Below are 26,633 nucleotides of genomic sequence, written 5' to 3'. Positions count from 1 at the left end.
AGTGTGGTTTTCTTTGAAATGGTTTCATTTCTTCTGAACCAACTAATGCCCACATGAAGTCATTTGAACCAGCATCCTTCACTTTTGAATTTAAAATGATAGACTAGCTTATGGGATTTCAGGAGCACTACCTTCATATTTCTTCTGAAATTAGAAAGAAGCCTGTGCATTAAATATTTAGAACTTGGCTATACACACAGAACTCAGCTGTCACATCAGCCTAAGGTTTATGCGCGTGAATTGTTTTCTACCTTGCTATACTGACATAAACCAGAACAAGACATTTAAGGAAAGATGGGACTCCGTTACGGCCCTTGAGTGACTCATCGATGTCCACCAGACAGTGTCATTAATAAAGCAGCAGAGACAACACATTGGAAATTCACTGTTCCTGAGGGAATTTGTTCTGTGAGAGACATATAAAATCAAAATGTGGAAGTCTGAAAGCTTTCCTGTTTGAATCTCATGGAGGCCTGTCTCTGGATGACTCTGCCATCAATTATTATGCTAAATCTTCTTTTGTTAATTACCATGAGTAAAATTGGAAATTTATCACTAGATTCAATTGAGAACAGTTTTTAAAAGAAGAGTGAGAATTCCTTAAATAATAAACACATACATACTTGAGAATGAAAATCAATCATAACGTGTCATAACTTGACTCTTTTTTTACAATCTTTATTGTTGAAAGTGTTACAGATGTCTCCCCCTTTTCCCCCCATTAACCCCCTCCTTCTCACCCCCATCCCACTCCAGCCCTCCCCACACTATTTTCTGTGTCCACTGGTTATGCATATATGCATATAAGTTATTTGGTTTATCTCTTCCCAAATGCTCCCCCTCCCCCCCAACCTCCTTCCCTCTGAGGTTTGTCAGTCTGTTCCCTGCTTCCATGGCTCTGGATCTATTTTGATTGACAGCTTATTTTGTTCATGATATTACACAAATAAGTGAGATCATGTGATATTTATCTTTCTCTGACTGGCTTATTTTGCCCAGCATAATACTCTCCAGGTCCCTCCATGTCATCTCAAAGCATAAGAGATCTTTCCTTCTTACAGCTGCATAGTATTCCATTGTGTAAATATATCACAGCTCAGCTCTTAATTCAAGGCTTGATATGAATGGAACATGATACAGTTTATAATGACTCAGAGGAGGTAACAGTCAATGCTGTAGAAAAGAATCTACTAGAAACTTTCTGAGCTGAGTTTTCTCCAAATTACTCTTACTACCATCCTGAGAAGCTTAAACTTGATCTGGTAACACAGATTCAGAGGATTGGAAAAAATAGCAGTCTCTTTCATAATGTGTTACCACGAAGCTTGCAATCAGAGCTAGACCCTTCCCTAATCTGAGTATCCTATGCTATCCAACTCTGAAATGCTAGGAACTTCAAAGTTCATATGATTATTAAAGTTATCCCAAAATGGATTTATGTGTTACGGCATTGTCCATATTGCATAGACATAAGTAAAATAAATTATGGAGTAATAGTTATATTTTGAAAAGTCTCTCTCTCTCTCTCTCTCTCTCTCTCTCTCTCTCTCTCTCTCTCTCTCAGTTTCAGCAGTCCAAATGTATGTCTGGGGGAGAGATCAGAGTTTGCGGGAAAAGGAAAGCAAAGACAGAGAATAAATAGCTTCTGTTTTGACAAACAAGATTATAAAGTAACACAATAGCCAATTATCTTAAGACAGGATTTCCATTTTTAAAAATCTCCCTCCTGCTCTTTTTTTTTTTATCCTCATTCGAGGACATTTTTCCATTTTTTGTTCAGATAGAATGGGAGGGAGACAGAGAGAGAGAAACATTGATGTGAAAGGGACACATTAAGTGGCTGCCTCACACATGACCCAACCAGGGATGGGGAAAAACTGCAACTGAGGCACGTACCCTTATCGGAAACTGAACCCAGGTGTCTCTGGACCACAGGCCGATGCTCCAACTGCTGAGCCAAACCAGCCAGGGCTTTTTCCTGCTCTTAATAGCTTGGGTATTAAGGTTGTAGGACTCTGCTTATAATCTTCTTCTGTAGAATAAAGAAGATTTTCCTCTGCCTTTGAAAATGAAGCCACCAGATGGTTCTTAATGACAGAGCAAGAAGGATATAGACTACAGGAAGTAAAGATAACTTTTCATGGCTTGAGAATTTTGTTATAGGTCACTGGGAAAGCAAAAAGTATTTTCTCTCTCCAAGCTAAAGTCCAGAAGATGTGAGATAAGGCAGAGAGTACCAGTAGGTTTGGGAATGGAGAGTGTAGAAAGAAACTGGGGACAGGTAAGGTGTCATCTTTCTCCCAATTCAAGACTCTGAAAAGTGGTCATCTGTCTGGTTGTACCTGTATTATCTTGGAGGCTAAGCCACTTGAATAAGACTGATCAGTGGTCAAAAAGGAGGCACGAGGCTCAGGATTCCAATGTGTTATTAGTGCAGAATTAAGCCAGCAGGTCTATTATGGCAGCAGAAGCTGCGGTAGAACCAATGGACCTAGAGGCTAGAAGAGTGTGGCAGATACTTGAGAGTAGGCAGGAATGAGAGCTGAGGTGAGGCCCAGTCAGCCTCTATTCTACCCATGGCAGATCTGAGTTCTACAAGCTTTTGTTGTGAGTACCAGGAGGGGAAGCTGCATTCAGGTAAACAAGGACATTACTCCAGAAAGGAGAAGACCCTGGATCTTAGGACCCCAATCTTCTCTTCTGCCACAAAGTCAGCCAATTGCTTCTAACATACATCTAGTCATCACCTTAGGAAAAGAACCTGAGGAAATGGAGGATGTTTGTGAAATGGAGCATTTTTGTCCAGGAAAGATTTGATACTGCTACTTATAGAAACTATTTAGATTTTTCAGATTGAACTGAGTTTAAAACTGAATTGAAATTTCACTCTCTCTCTTTCTCTCCACCCCACCCCCACCCCAGCCCATTGTTCTATCTGATTGGCCTATTTTCCCTCATCTTTCTTTCTCTAGGACTTCAATTACTATGCGTCCCACCTTGACAGATGCTTTGTTCATTATTTTTTCAATCATGCTTCCTTCTGTGCTTCAATTTGCATGATTTCTTTTGACTATCTTCAAGTTCACTGATCTTCTCTTATATGCAATCTACTGTGATTTCATCCAATAAATTTTTTATTCAAAATTTTATTTATTTATTTATTTATTTATTTATTTATTTATTTATAGTTTCCACAGTATTCTGAAATTTCCTACCTCTTCACCTATTATATCCTTAAAAAATTTTTTTTCTTAATTGATTTTAGAGAGGAAGGGAGAGAGAGAAACATCAATGAGAGAAAACATTGATTGGCTGCCTCCTGCATGCCCCCCACTGAAGATTTTGCCCACAACCTGGGCATGGGCCCTGACCAGAAATCAAACCGGTAACCTCTTGGTGCTTGCATCGATGTTCAACCAGGCCTCCATTTTTTTTATGTAGATTCTCTAACATTCATTATGATTATTTTGAAGTTGTCTGTTAATTCTAATATCTGATTTATCTTTGTGTTGCAATTATTTCTTTCCTCCTGATTATGGGTCATATTTTAAAATTTGTTATATGCCTATTCACATTGAATGCCTACTGAATATTGTATTGATACACTGTAAAGACTCTGGATTTAATTATCTTCCTCTGAAGGGTTTTTTTTTTCCTTTGGTATCAGGCAGTTGAATTATTGGTACATCACTTATTCCTGTTTTGTAGTTTTTAATTCTAAAGTGTAGTTCTTCTGGGACTTTAATGAAAATCCTGATGTATTCATCAAGCCACTCTAACTTGGCAAAACTCTAGTTCCAAAATCTGACTCCCTTGTAGTGTGCATTTACTGAATTCTCTACTAACTGTTGCCTTACCTCAACACCCAATACCCTACCAATCTTCAGTTTAGGAGTCAGTGGAAGATTTAAGTGGGTTATACATAGACTCGTGGGTTTTCTCTTCTGTAGCTCTCTTTTTTCCTGAACTTCCCCATTTCAATTACTAGCCACTCAGTCAGTCCCAGTCCGCTCTGACTCCTTAAGCTAATAATGTTTTGCCTGAGTTGTATTTACCCTAGGCTAAGCACCAATTGGGAAAAATCATGTAAGTGTGGATATCTGCCAGTATGGTTCCCTTCTTCAAAGATTGAATCTCCTTTAGTTTATATTGATTCTATCACTCCTCCATGCCTTCAAACAGTAGTTCTTTTCCCCAGAGTTTCTAGTTACCAGCAAGAGGGCTACTTTACCATTGCTGGAAGCCAGAATTCCTAAAGTTGCAATGAGCTGCAATATAGAGGCCAAGGATGTTGGAAATATAACCAAAAGCTTAATCATGCATAGCTTTGCAGGTCTTGGCTAGGAAGTTGAAGTTTATCCTAAGCATTATGTAGGCATTAGAGAATTTTAAGGAGTTATTCATTCTTATTTTAAAAGATACAATGGTAGTTCTAAATGAAAATATGGTAAATCCTAGTATAGGTAATTCTACATAGAAATAGATGGTAAATAGTATTAGACATAGTCTATTAATCATAAAATATATAACTAGGGTAGTAATAGGTGCCAACATAAAACTTCATAGTGGGGAATAATACTGATGACTTATTCACCTAGTAAGGATGCTTACCAATGGACTTATGAGAAAATAAAAGAGGTATAGTTAGTTATAGCTTTAAAAACTAAGATTTTTCTGATAATTGAAGTGCAATGCTTCATTCATTCTTTTACTGAGTACTTGCTAGCTACTGTTCTAGGTACTAGAGATGTAACACTGAAATAATACATTGTTTGGAGAAACATAAGTCTATGCGGTTTTGACATTTCATTTGTGATATACCCCAAATAAAGTCAGAGACTTACTTTGTCAATGAGACCTGGTAATTGGACTTTAACTTCCTTTATGAGAAAACAAATTCTAACCTTAAATTACAGGAAGAAACACATAGTGGAAGGAACCCTTCAAAACATGAATATAGTATTATGACAAAAATTTTTTAAATTTGAGTTCTAATCTAAATTAATTACCATTTTTATGTTACCAAAGATTATTTCTGACAGCATGGACTACTTCAATTTTTTTTTTTTTTCCTGGCAAAATGATGAGCTAGGGTTGTAGTTTATCTGTTAATGTTTTAGTCTCACTAAGGAAACTGTAAAAATGATTTATATTAAGAAGAAATCCTGCAATTAGTTCCAGAATGCAACCATGTGTCTCCTGAGGAAAATCTTCGAAGTTTTTTTTGTGTGTGAGTAGGGCAGCTCAAAAGCCAGCAGCCAAATAATAAAACTAAAAAGAATATTTACAGATCCATTGCATGCAAATCTGTTCTCTAGTTTTGTCAGGGAGCCCTACTTAAGTTTTTCATTTCAGGGCTTTTGGCTCAATTCTGAATAAATAGTGCACATCCATGCGGGAGCAATGAGGAGGAACTGTAGCATCTGGTATAACTTTAAAAATAACTTCTTAGTTATATAACTGAGACTTCACCAAAGATCAATGAGATTTTTTAAGTCTGAGACCTAAGGTTGAATAGCATGAAATAGTTCCTTTGGAGGCTGTTGATACATGTAGCACTGCTATTTTGAAAGAAAAACATTCCTACCCAAGAAGCAGATGTTAACAGACCAGGGCCCTAGAGTCATAACTCTAGGTTATTGAGATCCAAGTTTGTGTTCTCAGCTTCATTTACAATCATTAAGAGCCTTTTACTTTTAATTACTTCCTTATTGATCTCATACCACACATTTCTTGTTGCTTTTACAAAACGTCAACTTAAATGGAGTGGGCAGGACTGCATTCATGGTTCCCAATGATGCTAGCCTGCTTAGTTATATCTCAGAATGGTGCCTACCAACTCTACGTTTGTAGATGACAATGTTATTCATGCTATTGAATGTTTCTGAGATAAAAACCACTTTATTGTTTTAGCAGCTAAGCCCCATGCTGCTTTTGAAATATATTGTAGCATTGTCTTGAGCTTTTCAGCTCTGGAGAACTGTGGAACATGTTGAAATCAGGACTCATTTGTGTCCTATACATATATATATATATATATATATATATATATATTCATCTGGGTTCTCACTTAAACTTTCATTGGAAGGTTTTTTCTTCAACAAGAAATTTGTATATAAGTGGAAAGCACTTTCCGATGAATACAGAGCTTTGACATGTCACAATAAATATTCCACCATCTCTGATAAGTAGAAGCTTTGAAAATACATGGGTGGGCAAAAGTAGGTTTACAGGTGTATTTTATGAATAATACAGTAATTAATAAATAATACAAGAATATACTGTTTTCCATATTTGTAACTGTAAACCTAATTTTGCCCACCCCTGCATTAGAGCATAGTGATGGATATTAATTATAAACGCTCATGCAGCACTTTTTTTAGAAGGCATAAATAGGATTAAAAAGTGGGTGCTCACACTCATTTCTTGACAAATTATAAGATACTTCTGTTTTCTTGTGGTTCCCCTTTCCAATGTTCTATTCTCAATGGCATAGGAACTTGCTGCTCCAATTAAGTGAATCTGAGATTCAAGGAAAATGGAATTACTAGAACTGATGTATATTTTAAAAGAAATATTTCAAAGGCCTACCTGGATATGCCATCAAAAAGAAAGAAAGAAAACAGGGAAGCTCACACATTTTGAAAGCTGTATTGATACCCAGAACATATTTATGGTCTGTCATTCCATCATCTGGTCATCGGCAGTTGATTTAGATGTTACAGTTGTTTTTAATAATTCTGGTTTCTTTTGAGTTCTAGGAAAATAATTTTTGTATCCTAATAAATTGTATTTACCTTATTTCTTTAAATTATGCAAGCTTTAGTCATTCCTATACCCCCAAATAATAAAATTATTGTGCTAATAAAAACAGACTATATACTTAAACCACTGACTCTACTATTTTTTAAACATCTTTATTATTGAATGTATTATAGATGTACCCTCTTTATTCCCCCATTGATCCCCTCCTCCCCAATCCCGCCCCACTCCTGCCTTCCCCACACTATTGTTTGTGTCTATTGGTTATGCATATATGCATAGAAGTTCTTTGGTTTATTTCTTCCTGCCCTCCCTCCTCCTTCCGTTTGAGGTCATCAGTCTAACAACCAATTTGTACTTCTTAATACCTTCATCTTTCTCACCCATCCCTCCAACCCCCTCTCATTTGGCAAGAAACAAAAAGATCTCTGTATCTGAGTCTGTTTCTGTTCTGCTTGCTCATTTTGTTTATAGATTCCATTGTTGGTAGATGTGTATTTATTGCCATTTTATTGTTCATATTTTTGTTCTCCTTCAAGAAGACCCTTCAACATTTTATATAATACTAGTTTGGTGGTGATGAACTCCTTTAGCTTTTTCTTATTTGGGACACTCTTTATATGTCCATCAATTCTAAATGATAGTTTTGCAGGATAGAGTAATCTTGGTTGAAGGTTGTTGCTTTTCATCACTTTGAATATCTCTTGCCACTCCTTTCTGGTCTGCAAAGTGTCTTTTGAGAAATTGACTAACAGTCTTATGGGAGCTCCTTGTAGGTAACAAACTGCTTTTCACTTGCTCCTTTTAAGATTCTCTCTTTATCTTTAACCTTTGGCATTTTGATAATGATGTGTCTTGTTGTGGGCCTCTTCGGGTTCGTTCATCTTGTTTGAGACTCTCTGCGCTTCCTAGACTTGTATGTCTTTCTCCTTCACCAAGTTAGGGAAGTTTTCTGTCATTATTTTTTCAAATAGGTTTTCAGTTTCTTGCTGTCTCTCTTCTCCTTCTGAAACCCCCATGAAGTGAATGTTGGTAGGCTTCAAGTTGTCCCAGAGGTTCCTTACACTGTCCTCATTATTTTGGATTCTTTTTTCTTTTTGGTGTTCTGATTGGGTGTTTTTTGCCTCCTTATGTTCCAATTCAATGGTTTGCTTCTTGGCTTCGCCTACTCTACTATTGAATCTGTGTAAATTATTCTTTATTTCAGTTAGTGCATCCTTCATTTCTGACTGGTCCTTTTTGATGTTGTTGATGTTATCACTAAATTCCTTGGAGTTCTCCTTAAGTTCCTTTAAGGTCTTGAGCAACCTTATAACCTGTGTTTTGAACTTTGCATCTGATTGATTGCTTATCTCCATTTTGTTTAGTTCTTTCCCTAAAATTTTGTTCTTTTCTTTCATCTGGGACATCTTTCTTTGTCTTCTCATTTTGGCTGCTTCCCTGTGATTGTTTCTATGTATTAGGTAGAGTTGCTATGTCTCCAAGGCTTTGTAAGGTGGCCTATTGCAGTAGGTGTCCTGTAGGATCCAATGGCGTAGCCTCCCTGATCACACCAGCTGGGCCCTTGAGCTGTACCCCTCATGTGAACTGTACACCCTTCTGTTGCAATTGAGTCTGGATTGCTGTTGGCATGTCAATTGGAGGGATTTACTCAGGCTGATCACCTGCAAAGACTGGCTGTGCCCACTGACCACTGGCCTCTGGCTACCTTAGAGAATCAGTGGTGTAGGGCCCAACACACAGCAAGACTTACTTTGTCAGGGCTCTGATACCCACTGAGTCCATTCCTTGACTGTGTCACTTGTGGAGGTGGTTGGGTGGTAGTGTTTTGATGTGGTCTGAAGCTTTTCACTGGGTGTGCTGGCTCTGGGGCAAGGTCAGCCACTGCCTGTGTTCTATGCGGGGCCACCTGGCATAACCTACAAAGCCATCTACCCATGGGTACTTCTTGTGCTGGGCTTGGAGGTGCCCAGGCAAAGTCAAGCTGTGAACCAAGGCTGGCTGCTTCTAGTGCCGGGCCTGGGGCCACTTACTGAGAGGTATGGGGCTTGCTGACACCAGGTGCTGCTTGTTTGAGAAAATTTAGGAAAATCTGAAGCAGGATCCAAGACAGGCCAATCCTATGGTAAAGCCACTGAAAACAGCTTGCGTAGACCAGAAGTTTGGGTGGGGCAGGGCCTAAGGGAATCACCAGAGTGGGGCAAACCATGTGAGCCTGTTTGCTGGAGTCACAGATATGGCTGCAGTCTGCTGCCCCAGAGAAGGGTTCACTAAAGGACCAACAGCCTCTCACAGTAAGTCTGTCCAGGAGAAAGCTGCCCCTCCAGCTCTCGCCCCAGTGATGAACAATTCAGTTCTTCTCTGGTGCCTTTCAAGCTGCCTCCCAAATGCTGGAACCCAGAAGGAGTGAGTCTGAGTAAGTCCATGTGCAGGTCCTCAGCCTCTCTCAGCCTCAGTTCCCACTGGTTTTACAGCCAGAAGTGATGGGGATATCTCTTCCTGTCACTGGAACCCTGAGCTTGGAGCCTGGTGTGGGTCAGGGAACCCCTCACTACTCAGGGGAGGAGCTTCACAGCCAAGGTGCCCCTCCTGATTTTTATCCACCACACATGGGTGTGGGACCAGCCTTCTGTGCCTCTGCCCCTCCTACCAGTCTCGATGTGGCTGCTTCTTTAATATCATAGTTGTAGTCCCTCCATTCAGCTCAGGCGAGGTTGTTCTGTAGTTCAGTTGTAATTTTGATGTGGTTGTGGGAGGAGGTGATACCGCATTTACCTATGCTGCCATCTTGATGGAAGTCCTCCACTGACTCTACCATTATGTGCTACAAAAAACACTCTTGCTTTTCTAAATCAAATTCAATGTAATAAAGACTTTTTTTCATGGAGAAGGAAATAGGCCCAGAAATTTTTAGAGAAGAATTATTCAATGTAGACAAGAACGGGGCAAGGAATCAAGGAAGTATGTTTAATAAAATACTAGCAGGAGTAAACTTAGTAAAACTCCCCACCTCCCACCTCTTATTTTGGTGGAATATATGTAAACATTTCAGTAGACATCAAATAATACTTCTACTTGGGCCAATACTTTTACTTTTTGTTTATTTATTATACCCTCAGTGTGTGCACAGAATTCTGCTGGGGGAACGTGGACACAGTTAAAGCTAGAGTTCACAATGTAACAAATACGCCAGTGACCAAATTTACATTTGCATTATATTTTCCAAGTGACTGGCTGTGCAAAATAGTGACTTGGCAGATTTCTTCCCAGTTCTCTAGAAGCTTGCATCTTTGTGTGGCCTTCTCTTTACTCAGAGTAGATTGTCTTCTTGCTTCATCTTTTCCAGGAGTATCTGATACCTGCTCTCAAAGCAGCCCTCCCAGCCTTTCAAATCAATATTCTACATTCCTGATGTGTTCACGGCTTCCTGGGTTATTTTGAATCCAATGCTATTGCTTTGTGCCTTTATGGAAAGAAAAATTGGAGACACAGATAATTCTTGGCATCTTATTGTTTTTATATTTTCTCTTTCTATAGAAAAATCTACCATATGATCAGATAGAAAGCAATACAGTTTACAAAGTCAGACCAAACCCAGCATATTCACATAAGGTAATCCCTTTCTGCATACTTCTTCTATCCTTCAGTTTGTAACAGGGTGTTCTGATTGAATAAGTGCTGAGACTCATCGATGCTATTTCTGTGCGGTTTGACAAACTCTGTCTCTCATCCCAGAGGTATTTTTTTTCTCTTTGTGTAAGCAAAGCCTTCTTAGCTGTCATAGAATCCTTGGCCATAGGATGCTATCAGCCTCTTGAGAGAAATGATCTGTCAGGGTAGGCTAGACTCAGCAGCAAACTTGTAGTATTTGACCCATCACATTAAAATGTTAGTAGCACCTGTATGCACAGGGAAGGAGAAAGAAGGGGATAAATGTGAAAGAACTGTACTCTTAGGGTCCCTAGCCCCCTCTGCTCCTGTACTACAGAAAGACTAGTTGAGGGGCCCTAGGAGTAAGACATAGTGAAGCGAAATGCTTTTAAATTAGTGCCTCTCACACCTTAGCTAGCATGAGAATCACCCAGAAAGCTTCTTAAAACAGAATTCTGAGATTCTGCTTTGGTAAGTTTAAAGTTTAGAATGTGGCCAGAGATGATGAATTTTAATAAGCTCCCACTTTGTTCATCTGATGCTACAGGTCTGTGGACCACACTTTGAGCAGTTCTGCTGTAAAGCAGTGACTCTAAAATTTCAGTGAGCATCAGAATCAACTGGGGTTTGTTAAAATACAGATTGCTGGGCTCTGTCCACAGGGATTCTGACTCAGTGAGTCTGGGTGGTGGCCCAACAATCTGAATTTTGCAAAAGTTCCCCCAGGTCTTGCTACTGTTGCTGTACCCAGGACCACACTTTGAGGTAAAAGGAGAGTCTCCAACACTGTATGGGGAGCTCAAGGCATCTATCAGTAGGATCTTTGGGGCATAGCCAATATGTAAACAGACTGATGTGCTCTAAGCAGCAGTGACATTAATGTTCTAGGCATCCATGGGATTACTGAAGATATTTGGGGACATATTGCATTTTGTTCAAATCAAATTTTATTTGAATCTCAAAGAACAAGACTCATCCAACACTTGATTTATAAAATTTATAAAAATACTGTGTCTCAGGCATGACTTGGGTTATATATAAGGTAGACTCCCTTGTGGGGATGCCCCAAAAGGCATAAGAAGATAAAGGGCAGAGTGAGATGCTCTCTTTACCAGTATGGGTAACCAAACAGGTGGAATGGGGGACAAAGTCTTACCTTACTTAGGCCCTACAAGAAAAAGAAGGAAGGCATTTATTTGGCTGTGACATTTTAATGAGAAGAGCTATACTTAATACAACCCCAAAGAACCCCATTTTTCTTGTTTCTGAAGTGGAATAGTTAATTCTTTTTTACCAAAATGTCAAATCAGAACTGTTTTCAGCATCTCAAATTACTCTCAGAATACTTCAAAGTACATCTCTTAGTGGTCATCTATTCACATGCATTTAAATTCAATCTCAGAAATGAATGCCCCTAAGGGAATTCTGTATTCAATTCCTCCACTGGCTTAAAACCTCTCTCTACCCCTGGCCGATTTGGCTCAGTGGTTAGAGCATCGGCCTGCGGTCCAGAGAGACCCAGGTTTGGTTCCCGCTAAGGGCATGCACCTCGGTTGCAGTTTGTCCCCAGCCCTGGTTGGTCATGCGGGTGGCAGCCACTCTATGTGTCCCTTTCATGTCGATGTTTCTCTCTTCCTCTCTCTCCCTCCCACTCTGTCTGAACAAAAAATGGAAAAATGTCCTCGAGTGAAGATTTAAAAAACAAAACAAAAAAAACCTCTCTCTATGACAGGAATAATCTCAGTAGGAAGCTGGGAATTTGCCATCACGGGGATGCTTAATCAGAATTACATGATGGGAAAATGCCACACATCCTTCTGATACTCTAATATGGCTTTTTAAGTGAGAGTCTCTCTTCTTCTGCAACTCCCTTACCTTCCACCCTGAAAATTCTAGCCAACCTTATGGATAATAATGTGTAAGATTTCTTAGAGATGTTGGTAATTAAATACTGGATAAGCCTAGTGAATTAAGATTATGTTCATAGATTCCATCCACTGAGAGTTTTCATCAAGTCTTTCCCTTAGGCCATATATTTTTCTCTTATGGGGAATGTGGGGAAATAATTAAATGGTTCCTCCTTGCTGGAAGGAACTCAAAGTGTATACATGTCTCATCAAATGTGGGTAACTATGGTCATCTGCCCATATGAAGAACATATATATCATTATCAATACATTAGAGAGGAAGACACAATTGTAACTGGGCTCCATCTGTAAAAAGCTTTCAGAATACAGAGAGACTATAGCAACTATAGCTTTAGTATGTTTGTATAAGTCAGTGATGAAAATTTTTTTCCAAATTAGGCCTCTTCTCACTAGGTCAAGATTTGAAAATTGATAACTGAGAGCTAATATTCCTAAAGCAGAACTTCCAGTCAAGATGGTGGTGAAGGTAAACGCGATATCGTGTCCTCCCACAACCACATCAAAGTTACAACTAAACTACAGAACAACCATCATTCAAAACTGCCTGAAATTGAGCTGAATGGAAGTCCTACATCTACAGAATTAAAGCAGCAGCTACATCTAGACTGGTAGGAGGGGCAGAGGCGGACGGGCTGGTCCCACACCCACATTAGGCAAATAAAGGACACCTCAGCTGGGAAGGTTCTCCCTGAGGACTGAGGGGTCCCCATCCTACACCAGATGCCCCGCTCAGGGTTCCAGTGCCAGGAAGAGAATCCCCATAACTTCTGGATGGAAAAACCAGCGAGAACTGAGGCTCAGGGAAGCTGATGCGGCTGGAGGCAGCTCCTCTTAAAGAGCCTGTGCACGGACTTATCGGACTCTTTCCCTCTAAGCTTAGACGGGAGGCAGCTCAAGGGGCACCAGAGACATACAGGGAAGACCTGAGCTGTTTGGCACTGAAGCGAGGGCTGGATAGGGGGTTTTCTCCGGGACAAATGTGCTGTAAGAGGCCTTTGTTCCTTTGGTGAGCCATTCCCTAGGGTGGCAGACAGCTGCCATATCTGGGACTCCAGCAACCTGGCTCACACTGGTAGCCCTACCCTGGTGATTCCCTGAGGCCCCGCCCCATCCAACTTTCAGGCCCACCCAAGCTGTTGCCAGTTCCTTAACCATAGGATTGGCCTGTCTTGGATCCTGCTTCAGGTTTTCCTAAATTCTTTTAAACAAGCAGCATCTGGTCTCAGCTAGCCCCACACCCTTCATTAAGTAATACACAGAAACAAACAAAGGGAGGCAGCCAAAATTTGGAGACAAAAAAACAGGTCCCAAATGAAAGAACAGAACAAAACCCCAAGAATAGAACTAAGTGAAATAGAGATAAGCAACCTAACAGATGCTGAGTTCAAAATACTGCTTATAAGGATGCTCAGTGAACTTAGTGAGGGCCTCAAGAGCATAAAAAAGGACCAGTCAGAAATGATGGATGCACAGTCAGAAATGAAGGACGCATTAACTGAAATAAAGAATAACTTATACAGATTCAATAGTAGATACGTAAATCCAAGAAGCAAACCATCGATTTGGATTATAAGGAAGCAAAACACCAATCAGAACAGCAAAAAGAAAACAGAATCCAAAAAAATGAGTATAGTGTAAGGAGCCTCTGGGACAACTTCAAGCATGCCAACATTTGCATCTTGGGGGTGCCAGAAGAAGAAGAGAGAGAACAAGAAATTGAAAACCTCTTTGAAACAATAATGGCAGAAAACTTTTCTAACTTGGTGAAGGAAACAGACATACAAGTCCCGGAAGCAAAGAGAGTCCCAAACAAGATGAACCCCAAGAAGCCCATACCAAGACACATCATCACCAAAATGCAAAAGGTTCAAGACATCTTAAAAGCAACAAGAGAAAAGCACTTAGTTACCTAAAAGGGGCTCCCATAATACTGTCAGCTGATTTTTCAAAAGAAACTTTGCAGGCCAGAAGGGAGTGGCAAGAAATATTCAGAGTGATGAAAAGCAAGAACCTACAACCAAGATTACTCTATCCTGCAAAGCTGTCATTTAGAATCAATGGCCATATAAAGAGTTTCCCAGAGAAGAAAAAGTTAAAGGAGTTCATCACCACCAAACCATTATTATGTGAAATGATGAAGAGTCTTTTTGAAGAAAAAGATAAAATATATGAACAAACAAAATGGCAATGAATACATACATATCTATCGACAATAGAATCTACAAACAAAATGAACAGGCAGAACAGAAACATTCTCATAGATACAGAGAACATTTTGTTGGTTGCCAGATGGGAAGGGGGTTGGGGGAATGGGTGAAAAAGGTGAAAGGATTAAGAAGTACAAATTCATTGCTAGACTGACAAACCTCAAAGGGAAAGGGGTTGGGGGGGAGGTGGGAAGAAATAAACCAAAGAACTTATATGCATAACCAATGGACACAGACAATAGTGTGGGGAAAGGCAGGAGGGGGGCGGGAGTGGGGAGGAGGGGGTCAATGGGGGAGAAATGAGGAACATCTGTAATACATTCAACAATAAAGATTTAAAAATAATAATAATATTCCTAAAACATGCCTGGGAGATGGTCACTTGAATCAAGGACATTGCTATTGAAGTGATGACAATCCTGCCTTTTGGTTAATTAGCTGTCTGGAAGGTAATAAATTTGAAAAACATCACATTGAACCTCTTTATAATGATCCAAAATGAAGAAGATAAATTTCAAAAATAAATCAATGAAAAAAAGATTAAGCAATATTGAATAAAACTGATATGATTTGCATTTAAATCACAGCTTGGTTCAGTTCAACAAACATTTTTTAAATGCATACTGTATTAGTGATACAAAGATGAATAAAATATTGTTCCTGTTTTCAGTTAATCCCAGTTAAGGAGTTGGGGAGCTGATATGAAGAAAGAATACATGCAGAAATAGAAGGTAGAATGTGGTAGTGGGCAAGTATGGACTTTGAGACCAGTGTTGATTACAATCCTGGGTCTTGCATTAACTTTGTGGCTTTAAGTAAGCTACTTCACTCTTCCCAAACAATCTTTACTTTATCATCTCTGAAACAAAATACGCATTCAACAAATGGAAGCTGATGATAATGTCTATGAATAATGTACAAAGGTAATATAGCAGAGAGAATGAGTTTGAGAGACTGATCAGGGAAGGCTTCAAAGAGGAAGTTGTGCATTCTAAATGTTTTGATACATAAATAGGAATTTGCCAGGTAGATGACATTTGTGGAAGGACTCCAGGTACAGAAAGTAGCACTTTCAAAGGTATTGAAGTTGAGAAATGTAAGAACTGATAACAATTTTTAATTTCTGCTGCATTCATTATTTGTGGAGAGTAACTGGAGGTGGGGCTGGAGAAGAGGCAGGGCCAGTTCCTCATCATAGCCTGTACTCTGATATGCTTGGACTTGATTCTTTAGGTCAGAGATTGAAGATGGTTTTATTTTGTTCATGACTTTTCAGTTTTGTTTTAATTTGTTTGTTTGTGTCAACAAAGGTTTAACAACAGGGATCTTTCTCTTAAAACCCAGATTTTCTTCTGACTTCTCTTGGAAATTTGCCACAGTGAATATGCATTTGATCATGGCAACAACTGGTTGGAGCTGAGTAGAGTCTGCCCCTTCAGGGGCACTTATGCTTTCTTAATGGGCAATAAGGAAACTACAGATGGTTTGGTTTTGTTAGAAATAATGATTTTAGATTTATTAGAAAAAAACCATAGCTATGCTTGTGTATTATTAAGCAGGTTGGTTATGCATGAGGTTGGTCATAGAGCTGTCCTTCTCTCTCTCTGCTACAGTTGAAGGAGAAAAGGCCAGAAATTGAGAAAGAGTGATAGGACATGTCACCATCCAAGGCTAGGTTAATGGATTTGTAATGTTATTTAAGCTGGTAAGGTTAAAAAAAAAAAGGCAAAATAAGGTTAAACATTATTGTAGGATAAAGGATATGAATGTAACTGTTATTGGTTGGAGAATAACCCCTACAGAATAAAACCTCTGATTTTATTTGTTTAAAAAACCTCTTAAGAAAAACAGAAAAGTAAAATTACACTGCAATATCAAGTAGGCAATTAATCTCACTGTCCTTTCTCTCCTCTTCTCCTCAGAACTAGAAATCCCTCTTCTCCCCACAGCCATCAGTAGAAGTGGATACAGAGAGCATGGTTATAACTGACTCACAACTCAAACCTAGCAACCCTCAGCATACAGTTCAGAGATCATAAAGATATCCAAGGCCCAACAACAGGTCAGAGACCTGATAATTGCTGGCAGGAGGCCCACTAGGCAAGAAGGGAGACGGAACTGAAAGTGAAAGCTCTAAGCATAGGAGAGGCAAGAAGACAGTAGCATGAGGAAGGGAGGGGAAGAGGTCCACGGGGAGACACTCTGTCTTCAGAGGGAACATCCATGTGGAGACATGATGAAGGTCTAGGAGGGAACTTTCAAGAATGGGGATTAGATAAAATAGAATGTAAAACCATCCAAAGTCTACCTTGACCCCACCCTATCACTCTATATGATGTGTATACTATTTTCTGAAGTCTAAAATAAAGACCTGTTTGGATCTTCCTTGGGGTCCCATGCATTTGGGTCAGAAAGAAGATAAAATACTACCACCCACCCCAGAATGGCAGGCATCTTCACCTTTCCAACGAGAGACTGGGCAGCAAAGGGAGCCACTTATGAACTTCACACAGCCAGAGGTGGAGGCTGAGTGCTTCCCTGACTATCTCCCCACCCCCACCCCACCCCCCTTCTGGGTTACAGGTAGATACATAATTGGATACAAAGTGAATTGGGATGTGCATGTACAAAAATTGGGGATGGGAGAGAGATGAAACGAGTTAGAAGATTTTTGAAATAGTTTGAAGAAAGAAGAGAGCCTCAACTAAAGGTTGGGAGTATGGATAGAAAGGAGACAGCTTCATGACATCTCATGGCTCTGGGGATTTTCATCCTCTTATTTCACCTGGACTGTATTGCCTTCACTCCTTTATCCATGCAAAGTCAGTGCTATCTCCACTATGAAGACATCCATAAGAAGATTCAGATATTTCTTCTTATATGCACACTTTCTACCTTATAAATAACAAGGAGGTGTTTTGTTGAAACCCTGTCTACCTGCTCACCACAACGTAAGTTTCTCGAATATAGCGCACAGTGTTTTGGAAAACAGTGACCACCTATATCAGCGTGCCATAGTTATTAGGACTAAGAACAAAGACTACCTATGTCAACATGGGTTAGTATTTTGTTCCAGGAAACATTTGCTCAAAAAAGATAAGAATGTAAACCACTAAATAGTTTCGCTATTTGTGTCCAGTAATTCCTGTGAATCAATTTATCTGAGAGCAGTCTGCTCACCTAGGCAAACAGCTCATTTATCAAACAGCTGTTGACTCATCTCAACCCTCATCTCACTATGATGACCAGTCCTGAACTAATGTGTCATGATCATTGCTCAATCCCAATGAGTTTTCTGCTTTGAAAGATCCTTCTTAAAACACTTGAGCCTTGACTCCCAACCCCTATGAATACTCCACCTTCTGTGACATTGCGAAGACTCTGTTGAAGTGACATTCTCCCTTACTGCAAAAATGTGTCTGATGGTGATATTTTGGGGTTATTCAACATCTTTCAGTCTTAATCCAGCCAAGACTAGTATGTAGTAGTGCTCAATAAATATTTTTTGAAAGAGGTACTGACAAGAGAAAATCACTATGACATATTGCTTTGATTAGATGGAGCAGATGAGGAAAGAATCAGAGATGCTTCCAATGTACTAAGTGTTAACTTGTGCCATCACTTAAGATGGCAAAAACACAAGAGCATATTTTCAGTAAGAAGATAGTAATTTCAATTCTAGACATGTTGAGTTTGAGATTCCTGTGGTGTGGAAAAAGAGATATCCAATTCTGTGCTCAGTGATGGAAGGCCCCAGGTATAAGATTTGTCAGGGAAGGTGGAGATTTGTCTTTTTATATCAATGGTTCTCAAAATATGGTCTTCAGACCAGCAACATTAACACCACCTGGGAATTTGTTTGGAAATGAAAATTTGTGGGTTTCATACCAGAACCACTGTATTAAAAACTCTATAGATAGATCTCAGCTATCTATGTTTTAACAAGTCTTCCAGGTGATCTCATGTGCCATAAAATTGGACAAACTTTGCCTTAGAGATTAATCATAACTACCAAGGTCTAAGACAATATGTTACCCAAACTTCTGATAATATACTTGTTAAGGCATGGTAATGTTTTGTTCTTTGTGTAAGCAGGTCCTCTCTAACATGGTGGTCTGAGAAGATGTATAACAAAGCAGTAAAATCTCTTACTGCATTTGAATCTGTCTATACCAATTTCTACTTTTGTGCCTGAGGAAATCAATTGCTTAACCTTTTTGAGCTTAGGTTCCTCATCTATAAAATAGGAATATTAATATTGTCTAACTCATTGAGTGATGATTAAATGAGTTTATATGATAATATATATAGTATCTATATAAAATGTTTATAATATATTATATATTAAAAATTTATTAAATATAGTGTCCATGTAAAATATATATGATATATATAATCTATGTAAAATATATATGATATATATTATATATAAAGTATATTATATATATAAAATGCTTAAATCTATACGTTTGCTGCTTTAAACATCCTTTCTTCTTCAGAAAGTCACTGCTCTTTTATCTGCTGAAGTATTTCCTTCTTTTCAATTGCACCTCAAACCTCTAATCTGTCAAAAGCTTCTATAGGTTAGCCCATAGCATTAATTATCTTACATTGCTTGGCCCACAGGAGGTATTCAATAAATCTATTAGTTGAGTGAATGCACACTCCAGTCCTCATTTCTTTATTTCTTCTCTAAGTTTTATGGCTTTTATGATCAGTACCTTTTATTTCAGCACTAAATTATCCATTGTTGTATTTATGCCTTGCTTCCTGATTATATTATAAGCTCTTGGAGGGGAAGTATTGTGCCTCACTTATCTTGTCCACCTACACAGCACTTGGTACAAAGTTGATGATATAAAGAAAATTCAGTAATAATTTGTGCAAACAACAACAATAACAACAATATCAGTGATAAAAGAACAATTTATTTTGGTCTCAAATCCATTTGCCCAACTAAGCTTTTGTAATTTTTTTTCTCTCTTTCTCTTTATTTTTTTTTAGTTTTTGCAGTTTCTTATTTTCCCTTTGTATCATAACAATTTTGAAATCTTAAATCTCTACTACCACTTTCTTCCAAGGGTCACAAGACAAAAAGAACTGGGATTCTTTGCCTAGTTCTGATGTCATTCAGTCAGAATGCTCTTATTATTTTGATCCTCCGCACCAACCTCATAAATTCAGTCTACTTTTCCTCAAATTATTTCTTGAGTCAAAACTAGGGTATTACAAATGACCTGTTACTCTTAAACCAGAAAAATGGTGTGCTATCCTTGTCTCTCTAGAAATACATTCTTTAAGGCTAAGATGTGATGTTATTTATCTCTTATATAGCCTCATTTTTACTAGCAGCTTCCTTCAGCTTTCCTTTAACCTTTCAATAAGTTCACTGCTTTGTGTAGCACTGAGTTGAAATTCTGCTGCCATGAAGAATTGAAAATGTCCCTTTTTATATAGGTATGAAGCTCCTTTAAACATTTAGAAAAAAAGTATAATGTATATTATTAAAAAATGCAAACTTTGGAGGCAAACAGATCTGAGATTAAAATTTTAGCTCTGTTGTTAATTTACTATATGGCCTTCAGTAAGCTACTCAATATGTCTGAGACTATTAACTCATCTATAAGCAGGGACATAAATATTTGCTCTGTGGTGTTACGTGAGAAGATTAAATAAGACGAGTTATGTATTGTACTCAGCACATAGAAGGTATTGAATAAAATGGTGGATATTATTATAAAACAGAGGAAGAGAGAAAAGTCTTGTAAATGTCAGAAACAGGCTACTATACACATTGTCATTATCTATAAAATAGAATCTCTGGAATTGTGGACATTAGTTCTATTCTGAAATTCTATTATATTCTGTTCAAGAATGGCCCCATCAAATCTCAAATCGCTTTACTTTTGATAACTGACTTTCAAATAAGATCTCCTAATAAATTATATAACTGAAGGGTCACTGTTATACAGTGGAAACCTACCATACTTGCACCCTATAATCTCTGTTCACTGTGATTCGGTAGATGAGGAATTTTCCTAACCCTTACGCAAAGGCTGGCTGCAGCTAACAAACTATTCACTAAGCCCATCTAAGCACTGCTTCTAGGAAACTGAATATTCTTTCTGTAGAAATTTTTACAAATAGTTGTTTGCCCAAAAAGCTCTTCTAATTGTTTTATAAAACACTAGCACGAACCGTGGGACACTGAAAATCCAATGACATATATATATTTTTTCTTCTTCTTCAGAAGGACATATACATTCAAGAGGAAACAGAAAAGCCTTTCTAGGTAGGCAAGATCCAGGTTGTCCTGGGTGGCAGAGAGACTTCTAAAGGGCTCTCTGGAGATAAGAATATAGTGAAATACAAACATGTCACATGGTATGTAAAGATTTTTTTTTCCTAAAAGTATCTGGAATAAAATTCCGGGTTCATATTCTGAACCTAGTCGTAAGTACCACTGACTCACACATGAGAATAGTTACTCTCATTCTTGCCCTCCTCCAGCATCTCCTGTAAGGCCTGGGACCCACCATGGGGGAAATGGAATTCTTAACTTGGGGTTCAGAAGTAGACACTCAAAAGACCTAGGGCAGGTTCACAGAACTTGACTTCAGAGAAGGTCTGCTGTCCAGCCAGAGGGCAGAATGGGCTGCAGGCCCTCTTCTCATTTCTTATTCACATTGCCAAATACAGCTTCATTTATATTAATAAGTTTTCTATGTTTTACAAGGCAAATCTCTCTAAGGGTTCTAGAAACTCAAGTCATTCACATATGGACATAAATTACTTACTTGAGTTTAATAAGTTATTACTGTCTAGTAGTCTACATTATGAAGCCTATCACAAATGTGTGAAGATTGAATAAAAGAGAAAACCATTGACACCTACAAATAATGGTTAATGAAATTACAACTAAATATACTTTGTGCTTTAATTAATTTTCATTTTCTATTTCTCCTATGGAGAAAAGTGAAGGAGTATTTTTCATTCTTATATACACACAAGAACCAGTCCTTTCATTTATGGCTATAAGGAAATATGTGTGGAGTCTGGAATAGTCAGAATATTCTCACTATTCACACTTGGCTTTGATTTATAAATACGCCCCTCCTGACATTTGGGCTTGCTAGTTATTTTGGTGCTCTTTCCCTGTCATTGTCTCCATTTTTGTCTCATCATCCCCTTTAATATATTAAAAAAACAGTCTACATTTACTTCTAATTCCTCTCCATATTCACTTTCATATCTTTGTAATCCAAATTTTGTCCTCACAGATTTACTAATGTACTTCTCAGAGTAAAAAGTGGCCTGCTATTAGTCGTATTTAAAGGCCTACTCTATGTTGTCATTCACTCAATTTCACTGCAAAATTAAATCATCATCTTCACATACTTTTTACTTTTTTTTTTAACTTTTATTTCTTTATTGATTTTACAGAGAGAGGAAGGGAGAGGGAGAGAAAGAGAGAAACATCAATGAGAGAGAACATCGATTGGCCGCTACCTACATACCCCCACTAGGGATTGGCCCACAACCTGGGCATGTGCCCTGACCAGGAATTGAACCAGCAACCTCTTGGTGCATTGGTCAATGCTCAGCCACTGATCTTCACTGGCCGGGATTCACACACTTTTAAAAAATCTTTAATGTTGTATTACAGATCTCCTTTCCCCCCCCATTGACACTTCCTCCCTGCTCCTGTCCCCCCACCCCACCTTCACCACACTGTTGTCTATGACCATTATTTGTGCATATATGCATATACATTCTTTGATTTATTTCTTCCCACCACACCCCCATCCACCTTCCCTCTGAGGTTTGTCAGTGTCTTCCCTACTTCCATGTCTCTGGATCAATTTTGTGTTCCTCAGCTTATTTTATTCATTTCATTCCACAAAAAGGTGAGATCATGTGATACTTGTATTTCTCTGATTGATTACTTTGCTTAGCATAATACTCTCCAGGTCCTTCCATATTGTCTCAAAGGGTAACAGATGTACCACAGCTTTTTTATCCACTCATCTACTGATGAGCACTTAGGCTGTTTCCAGATCTTAGCGATTGTAAATAACACTGCTATCAACATAGGGGTACATACGTTCTTTTTTACTGGTGGTTCAGGCTTCTTAGGCTATATTCTTAGAAGTGGGATCACTGGGTCCAATGGCAGTTCAATTTTTAATTTTTTGAGGAAACATCATACTATTTCCCATAGTGGTTGCACCGGTCTGGATTCCTACCAGCAGTGTACTGGAGTCCCCTTTTCTCCATACCTTCTTCAGCATTTGTTGTTTGATAATTTGTTGATGGCAGCCATTCTGGCAGATGTCAGGTGATACCGCATAGTCATTTTAATTTGCATCTCTCTGATGATTGGTGACATTGAACATTTTTTTATATGTCTCTTGGCCATTTAAGTACTCATACAACTCACCAAAAGAAAGACAAACATCCCAATTAAAAAAAAAAAAAATGGGCAGGGGATTTCAAAATGGCGGTGGAGTGAATGAAAGCTACACAGACCATCTCCAGGACCTAACTGGAATTACAACTAAAACAAAGACAAAGGTAAAAAACAACAGAAAAGCAGCTTGCAAGGACCATATAACCAGGGACACTGAATCGATCCTGGTAGGATTGCAGAGGCATAAGAGGGGGTCTGGGAGCCCACGGACAGCAGCAGTCTTAGCTGTGAGCAACGCCCTCAAAGCTAAAATCCAAGCCCCTTCCACAGCACAGAGGGCAAAAACAGAGTGATAAAATAGCCACAGCCACTCTCCCTGGGCTCCGGCAGAGGGAGGGCAGATAGGACTGGAACTCTGTGGAGACACTCAGGATTGGGAGGGTGCTCAGAGCTTTTGCTGAGTTGTGGCCATGCAGGATGGTGGCCATCTTATTCCTTCCCAGGGCTCTGGGGAGAGGCAGCAGCCCCTCACTCAGAGATTCAACCCCACCAAGGTGCGCCACTGAAATGCACCTAAATTGAGGCTCATTAACAACCAGCCTCTGTCCCACCTTTGGGAAATCCTCTTACCCTGAACACCTAAGGGAGTTTTTGATGCAACTTGAGAAACAAAGGCTCTTCATGTAACAAAGACTAATAGCCTCCAGGCAAAAAGCTAGAAGATAACTGAACCCTTCCTGGGCTTTCAAATCTACCCAGGAAGGTAAGGCTTGACAGTGGGGTTTAATGTGGGTTCTGCCATGCTCATCCAAACCCTGTAGAGGGAGCTACAAACAGAAGAGCACCAACACCCACAGGGAAAATTTGGCTGGATCCAAACCCCACTGAGATAGCCAAAAAGGTGAAACAAAGAAACAAATCCCAAATGAAAGAACAAGAGACCTCTACTGAAGATGAGATCAATGAAATGCAGTTAAGCAAGTTATCAGTGGTAGAATTCAGAGCCATGATCTTGAGGAAGCTCAACAGCATGAGTAAGTACATCAACATCATGAGTAAAGACATAGAAACATTCTAAATCAACTAATTGGAAATGAAAAACCACCAAGAAGAAATGAAGAATGACGTAGCAAAAATAAAGAACACATTGGAAGGACTAAACAGCAGACAAGAGAAAGCTGAGGACCAGATCAGTGAATGAGAAGACAGGGTAAAAAAAAATCAATCAGAAAACCAAAATGAAAAAACAATTTAAAAAACAGGAAGACAGCTTAAGAGACCCGTGGAACAACTGGAAATGTAATAATATTTGCATCATAGGAGTCCCAGAAAAAGAAAAAAACGAGCAAGGGTTAGAGAATATATTTGAGGAAATAGTGATAGAAAACTTCCCTAACTTGGTGAAGAAAGAAGGCATTCAAGTTCAAGAAGCACAGAGAACCCCACGTAGAAGAACCCAAACAGTTCCACACCAAGACACATAGTAATTAAAATGCCAAAAATTAAAGACAAAGAGAGAATCCTAAAAGCAGCAAAAGATAAGCAACAGGTTACCTACAAAAGAACCCCCATAAGGCTCTCAGCTGACTTCTCAACGGAAACACTATAGGCCAGAAGGGACTGACATGAAGTAATCAAGGTCATGAAAAACAAGGATCTGAATCCAAGACTACTCTCTCCAGCAAGGCTATCATTCAAAATAGGTGAGACAAAAAAAAAAAAAAAAACCACAAAAAGGCTAAGGGAATATGTTAACACTAAACCAGCACTGCAAGAAATGTTAAAAGGACTGATGTAATTTGTAGAAGAAATACAAAGAATTAAACAAAAATGGTAATAAATAAGTACATATCAATAATCACCTCAAGTGTAAATGGAGTAAATGCTCTGATCAAAAGACACAGAGTAGTTGATTAGATAAGAAAGCATGACTCGAGAACCAAAAAATGGCGGCGGAGTGAACGGAGCTACACAGACCGTCTCCCAGAACCAAACTGGAATTACAACTATAACACAGACAAATCCACGGGAAAACCCAACAGAAAAGCAGCTTGCGAGGACCATACAACAAGGGACACTGACTCCATCCCGGTAGGCTTGCGAAGGCGTGAGACAGGGCTGGGAGCCCACGGTCCGCAGCTCGGCAGCGGCCTCAGCTGGGAGCAGTGCCCTCGGGTTACACTCCCAGGCGGCTCCACAGCGCAGCCGGGACAGAGGCTGAAACAGCCACAGCCACAGCCACTCACCTTGGGCGGAGGGAGGGCAGACAGGACTGGAACTGTGTCGGGACACTCGGGGTTTGGAGGGCGCTCAGAGCTTTGGCTGAGTGCAGCCACTCAGAACGGTGGCCCTTTTGCTCCTTCCCAGGGCTCTGAGGAGAGGCAGCAGCCCCTCCCTTGAAGATCCAACCCCATCCTGTGGGCCATTGAAGTGCTAATTGAGGCTCACTAACAACCAGCATCTGCCCCACCCTCGTGAAAGCCCCTTGGCTGAGCACCAGAGGGAGTTTTTCAATCAACTGACAACCCAAAACTGATCAATTAACCTAGACTGCTAGCCTCCAGGCAAAAAGCTAGAGGAAAACAGTACGTTTCCTGGGCTGGCAACTTTAACCAGGAAAGTAAGACTTGACAGTGGTGTTCAACGTGGGTCCTCCCTCGCTCATCTAAACACAGGAGAGGGAGCCACAAACAGCAGAACACCAACACCCACAGGGAGAACTTGACAGGCTCCAAAGCCCACAGTGATAGCCAAAATGGTGAAACACAGAAACAGAAGCCAAATGAAAGAGCAAGACACCTCCACCGAAGATGAGATCAATGTGGAGCAATTAGGCATGTTAACAGAGCTAGAATTCAGAGCCATGATCTTGAGGAAGCTGAACAGCATGAGTAAGGACATAGAGACACTGAGAATAAGCCAATTGGAAATTAAAAACCAACAAGAAGAGATAAAAAATGACATATCAGAAATGAAAAACACATTGGAAGGTTTAAAAAGCAGAGTAGGGGAAGCTGAGGACCGGATCAGTGAATTAGAAGACAGGGTAGAAAAAAAATCAACCAATCAGAAAAACAAAAGGAAAAAACTATTAAAAAACAGGAAGACAGCTTAAGAGAACTATGGGACAACTGGAAACGTAATAATATTCGCATCATAGGAGTCCCCGAAGAAGAAGAAAATGAGCAAGGGATAGAGAATATATTCAAAAAAATAGTGAGAGAAAACTTCCCTAATTTGGTGAAGGAAGAAGGCATTCAAGTTCAAGAAGCGCAGAGAGTCCCAAGTAAGAAGAACCCAAACAGGCCCACACCAAGACACATAGTAATTAAAATGCCACAAATTAAAGACAAAGAGAGAATCCTTAAAGCAGCAAGAGATAAGCAACAGGTTACCTACAAAGGGAACCCCATAAGGCTCTCAGCTGACTTCTCACAAGAAACACTACAGGCCAGAAGGGAATGGCATGAAGTAATCAAAGTCATGAAAAACAAGAATCTGAATCCAAGACTACTCTACCCAGCAAGGCTATCATTCAAAATAGAAGATCAAATAAAGAGCTTCCCAGACAAAAAAAAGGCTAAGGGAATACATTAGCACCAAACCAGCACTGCAAGAAATGTTAAAAGGACTGCTGTAATTAGCAGTAGAAATGGGAAGAAAAATAGAACCACA

This window comes from Molossus molossus, unplaced genomic scaffold (assembly GCF_014108415.1).
Source record: "Molossus molossus isolate mMolMol1 unplaced genomic scaffold, mMolMol1.p scaffold_m16_p_3, whole genome shotgun sequence".
In the NCBI taxonomy this organism is placed as follows: Eukaryota; Metazoa; Chordata; class Mammalia; order Chiroptera; family Molossidae; genus Molossus; species Molossus molossus.
The sequence above is the reverse complement of the archived record's forward strand: the minus strand, read 5'-3'. Positions refer to the sequence as shown.